Source organism: Phanerochaete carnosa, assembly GCF_000300595.1.
Source record: "Phanerochaete carnosa HHB-10118-sp unplaced genomic scaffold PHACAscaffold_18, whole genome shotgun sequence".
Taxonomy (NCBI): Eukaryota; Fungi; Basidiomycota; class Agaricomycetes; order Polyporales; family Phanerochaetaceae; genus Phanerochaete; species Phanerochaete carnosa.
Window position 1 is genome coordinate 36,812 of NW_006767645.1, and position 6,316 is coordinate 43,127.

A 6,316-nucleotide genomic window follows, 5' to 3' on the forward strand; every position below is an offset into this window, starting at 1 on the left:
GGTGTGCATAGCTCCGCACCACTCTGCCTTCCATGCAACCACAGCCATCGCCTGGAGCTTCATTTTTTCCAGAACATCGCAATACATTACACATCAGCCCCAGCAAATCAATGAGAACAAATGGTGTGTATTGTTATAGCCTTACATGCATGTCCGTGTGAATCGGCTTCCCAGCTCGAGTACGGACGTCCATGTCGCCTATCACTACGGGCATGAGCTGATTTCAGATCACCTGAAATGTCCTGGTCAAGCCACCAAAACTGTTTCATTTTTGAAGACTTAACCGGGGCTTTCTGGTGTCCCAAAATGATGGATTTGCTACCACTTTTGTAGCCATTTGTGTTGAAGCGCCTAGTGGCTCTGGCTCAGCGTTCCGCCCGGCATGGACTTAAGGTGGACATCTTAGATTAGGCACTGCTAATACGTAGATAGTGATTGGACAATCATATGTAGTGTTCCCATGCACGGACCTCTTTATGGCAGGCTTCCCCATTCTAGCGGACTTTCAATTTTGCTTCCTTTTAGTATATAAGGACTCCTCTCGCATCACCACTCTGCATGCTCTTTCCCTTCGCACTCAGAGTAAGTCCCTTTGTCGCCCTTGCGCAGTATGCACTTATGCTTACGCCCTGTATAGCTAATCCCCCCGTGTGTATTAGGTTAGATCTATACAGCGTGCTCTTTCCCTTTGCACTCAGACTAATCCCCCCGTGTGTATTAGATCGTGCCCGCGTGCCACTCGCCAGTTCACGCTTGCGCAGCCCAGTCGTCGTATCACGACAATAATTTGCAGTGCAGGAAAATGACAAATTTTGTGTAGGCTGAAATGAACCTGAAATGACTCAATATGACTACATTTCAGTACAGCAAAGAGTTCATGTTTCAGGAGACTTTGAGGCACATTTCAGGACATCTGAAAGAACATGTAGAAATCATTTCCGCCTCATGTTTGCAATGAGGAAAGGTCCAGGCAAGGAAAACTTTTGATGGTCCTAAAATTACCATTTACAGCAAATTTGTAATACATTTCCAGGACGTCTCTGACTTATCTCAAGTAAAAATCTTCTAGCTCATAAAATAGCTTCAAAATCCATCAGAAATGGCAATTTCAGGACCATCAAAAGTTTTCCTTGCCCGGACCTTTCCTCATTGCAAACATGAGGCGGAAATGATTTCTACATGTTCTTTCAGATGTTCTGAAATGTGCCTCAAAGTCTCCTGAAACATGAACTCTTTGCTGTACTGAAATGTAGCCATATTGAGTTGTTTCAGGTTCATTTCAGGCTACACAAAATTTGTCATTTTCCTGCACTGCAAATGGCAACAAAAGTGGTAGCAAATCCATCATTTTGGGACACCCAAAAGCTCCGGTTAAGTCTTTGAAAATGAAACAGTTTTGATGGCTTGACCAGGACATTTCAGGTGATCTGAAATCAGCTCATGCCCGTAGTGTATCTAGCCAAATCTTCAGCACTGGCCATTATTGATAGCCTACAGTCAGTCGCATATATGTGCATTAAGCTATAGTACAAGTACCCAACAATCTTCCAGCGTTATTCATCTTCTCGGCAGCATGACAGAGTTCACCAGCTACAATTACAGAGCTCCGCTATCATCTCGTGACAGTTGGCGGGTGAGCTCGCATTCCCGCTCTATACGATTAAGACACTTGCGGCCCGATGTAAGACAGCGAGCGGTAAAAGGAGGGAAAGCTAATGTACCTTGACAGAGTCAGGTCGTGTACCTGGCAGTCTGGATAGTCGCTGGCATATGAAAAGCAGTGAGTGAGGGTTGGGTGACTGAAGGGAAAGTAGTGAGTAGTCGCAGCAGGGCTTCCGCATTCCTTGTCAGACTGTCTTGCTGAGATGACCTCCATCGCATGCCCATTGTTCTCACCTCGCGCCAGGCTCTAGCTCTCCACAGCTTGCCAAACCGAACCAACTATAATATAGCCTTTTTGATGGCACTATGCTGAGTGTGTAGCAATCTTTGCACACCGTAATCCTGTGTCTTGCCTTAGGGTTAAGCAATTTACAAGCGGAGGGTCTTCGATTCAACAATGCGTTCGAGCTCGTCAAGTCTGCATCGGGTCCGTAACATACAGTAGGGCTGGTGGGTCTGCGGGGGTTTGGTATACATCTCTTGTGAGGTCTTCGTTGTTGAAGCACCTAGTGGCTCTGGCTCGGTGTTCCGCCCGGCATGGACTTAAGGTGGACATCTTAGATTAGGCGCTGCTAATACGTAGATAGTGATTGGACAATTGTATGTAGTGCTCCCACCCACGGACCTCTTTATGGCAGGCTTCCCCATTCTAGCGGACTTTCAATTTTGCTTCCTTTTAGTATATAAGGACTCTCCTTGCATCTCCACTCTGCGTGCTCTTTCCCTTCGCCTTTTTTCTGAGTAAGTCCCTTTGTTGCTCTTGCGCAGTATGCACTTATGCTTACGCGCTGTATAGCTAATCCCCCGTGTGTATTAGATTGTGCCCGCGTGCCACTCGCCAGTTCGCGCTCGCGCAGCCCAGTCATCGTATCATGACAATATTCGTTGTTAGATTCCTATCGCTCCACAACTTATGAGCAAAATTGTAAGATGATAACAAGCACACTCACAATGTCAAAGGATGCAGGGATCAGGTTGAGCTGCAGACGACAAGGGTGAGTATTTTTAAAGACGGCCAGTATCAAGGGTGTTATTGGACAAAAAAATTCTCACATTCACACCAGCCGCAAATTTTTGTTTTTGATGTGCGTCTAAGGTTATGCGTGCGTATTCCTGCACTTTCGTGCGTATTTGTGCACGATGATGCGCGTTTGGTCACTAACGTGCGCTAACATGCACGAAAGCTCACGTTTGTGCACTTTTGTGCACAAAAGTGTGCATTTGATGAACTACACATTCATGTTATCCCAATTTATTTTCGCTAGATGTTTACTTTCGCGCACCTTCGCGCACCTTCGCGCACCTTCGCGCACCTTCGCGCACCTTCACGCACCTTCGCGCACCTTCGCACACTTTCGTGCACCTTCGTGCACACGGAGATTCAAATGAGATGCATAATCATGAAAATGAAAACCAATTGTCAGCTTACACGAAACTGAATAATAAGTTGAGTGCACGAATGTGCACAAACGCGCACACATTAGTGCCATCGCCAATCTCAAATCAGGGCGTAACCAAAACCAAAGCTCAGCGGCATGCACAATTGTGTTTGTTTGTGTGCTTTTGTGCGTGATCGTGCACGTTCGTCTATTTTTGTGCATGATCATGTACATTTGCCCACTTTTGTGAGCTTTTGTGCGCGTTCGTGCACATTTGTTCACATTTGTGCACCCTTGTCCGCCAAACTGTGAGTACAGTCTGCACCAATTAGTGGTGTGCAGGCCCAGCTTGAGCTCAAAGCCCGGGCTTGGGCTTGTGGCAATGCCAAGCCGAGCCCTGAGCCCGGCCCAAGCCGTGGGCTTAAGCCCGGGCTTGCCAAGCTTAGGACAAGTATTTATATGCTACGAAAGTGAGCATATTTGTATGTGATAGGCTGTTATTGCATGTACCCACCATACTGCAGCCTCCAGAGGGGCATGCAATCGTGCTACAAGCCACGTTATGACAGGGTTCGCGAAGGGGCACCTACGGCGAACGCCAGGTGGTGGCGCACAATCGCGCCTAGTCACACTAGCAGGGACCGCCCAGTCTGGTAAGTTAACATTTTGTTTTGTATGTGTATGTATGGCAGGCGCGGTGGCCACCAGGGTGACCTGTCTGACAGATGCTGGTCACCTGCCCGCACATCCCGCCAGTGACTTCAGCCCCTGTGCCGTACACCGTCGGTATACCATGTACCTGTAGCTTCCTAATTAAGTAATTAATCTTGTTTGGGCCTGCTTTGTGGTGTGCCCTTGCCGAGCCCAACCTGCGGTCAGCCCTTAATGCGTGCACAGTGCCATAGTGCGCCTGCTTAGTGTTTTGCTTGCGCGCCACAGGTGATTTAGGCGCCGCAAGGCAAGTAAGTGCACAAAAATAGGCAAAATTGGACAAAATTGGGTGAAATTGGGCATTTTGGAGAAGATAGCGGCTGCATAAAAACCAAAATGAATTATTTCGAGTATTTACACAAGCTTGACTAGTTTGGGGGCGGCAAGGGCGACGGCGGCAGTCCCGGAATCGAGCGCGCAAGGTGGGCGGGTGCCGATCGCGATCGCGCGGGCTCGGACAACTCCGGTAGTCACCCGGGCAGGTTACCGCTTCGGGCGCGACCCCTAGCAACAGGCCGTGTACGCAGGTGGTGACCTCAATTGCTGGCGACAGGGGTCACCAGCGAGGTGACCAGGGCCAAGTGGCACCTGGGCGTATACTCTATATAAAGTCGTTCTTACCATGTTTTGAGCCCAGGGAACGGCAACACATTTGGTGCACTCAAGCCTGGGCTTTCGGGCCAGGCTTGGGCTTGACTACGCTCCGAGCCCGGCCTTGAACCCGCTGCCAGGCTTGGCTCGGGTCAGGCTTTTTGGGCCGGGCTTGGCGGGCTTGCAGGCTTTGAGGCCTGGCCCGCACATCACTAGCACCGATTCCAAACTCATTTTTTTTGTCCAATAGCAACCTTCATACGGCCGATGAGCAACTCTGCATGGGATGGAGCGATCACGCATCATTGCGTGCCATAGCTTTGCCACTGATCCAGCCATTTTGTGTGGCCTCGGCTACACTAACCCCTGGCGCGGCCTCATTGTCTCGAAAATTTGATATATCCAGCCGCGTCGACCTCTCTGAGTGAATTGAAAAATTGCACCGTTTCAGCAAATGATACCGGCTGGTAGCTCAGGCTCTGCTTTGGGCCAAGAAAAAGTGGCAGTTGCCATGCATGCTTAGGACAAGGGGCGAGAAATGTGAGCTTGAATTCGGCTGCAGGGGCTTTGATACTAGTATTAATGGTGGGGACAACTTTGGAGTGCTAATATTTAGCTTACAATGACGGACCAGGACAGCCAAGATGCACTATAGTGATGCATTCTCACAATTTAGCGTCTTACAAAGACCGCCGTTAGCCAACGTATCTCTTCCAGATTGAATTTGTCGCGATCAGACCGCTCTGCTAGCTTCTGGTCTTCGCGGTCGTGCGACACAGGTTGCCCTCTGGGGACCCAGACGGACAGCAAAGTTTAGTAATGTCTCGATCCCCATGTACGCCATAATAAATGGCAAACTCATGTACCTGCTGATGGTAGGATGGAACTTTGACCGCAGCCTCGACGCACGTTCAGGTGGGCATCGTCAGGTAGGGCGTGCAGTGTTGCGGATAGCTTAGCATTGGTGCGGGGCATGGTAAGAATCGTTGCGAGAGAGCACATCAGTAATAGCGACTACAGAAAAAATGAGAGTGACTTTGACACAGGAGGAGAAATGACTACAAGCCAAGAGTGAGGTGGCAGGCTGCAAGTTGGTTCACCGGCGGCGCCGTGGGAAGCCGAGCTTGAAGCACAGACTGCAGGGGTGAGCATCATGAGGCATGCGCAGATGCCACGAGCAGAGACAGAGAGTGGCAGGTGCCAAATACGTTGGTGGGCCGAAAGCAAATGAGCAGCGGGAGCAAGCTCCGAGAACAGGACACAGCGCATCATTTACTATCATTCAATAAGCGCTTGCTTTGTGGCACGGGTCCTAGGGCCTCAGCGAATGGTTGGGAGCAATCTCTTTCGCTTCGTTTAGTTCCTATCACTTCACTGGGACCAGAATCATTCCCCTATTCCACATGTATCCTGAAAGACGTTACAATTTCTTCCTCACCATGTATCTACACTCGAGTGCTAAGCATTGATACTCCCGGTGACTCAATGTTGAGTCCCCGCTCTGTGGCAGTAAGAATAGTAATCACCTCATTCCATGATTTTCAGTGTAGCTTCCTTTTGAAATGTACGTGCAAATCGAAGCAAAGAAACTGGAAGCATTGAATACCGCTGTACTATCAAAAAAATTCAAAGGACCGAATATAACGTGTAACCGAGAATATAAAATAGTGGGCAATAACCAATTTCTGGAACCATACACAAATCCAAAAGCATGCACCCAGAGGAGAGGCATATATTATGAAACAAAGTGAAATGTCTCTGCAGTCGCAACGACCCATTGATGACACGCCCTACCCATGCTTAGTGGAGTCGTCCATGCTTGCGGGCCTATTCCTCTTCTCTCATACTCTCTGCGTCCCCTTCGCCGCCCGTTCGATCACATTGTTTGCCTCCCATCCCATCGACCTTTGCCACTATCCACATCTGCTCGATTGCCGTGTCTTGGGTGCTATCTGCTGCGGACAATGCCGTCC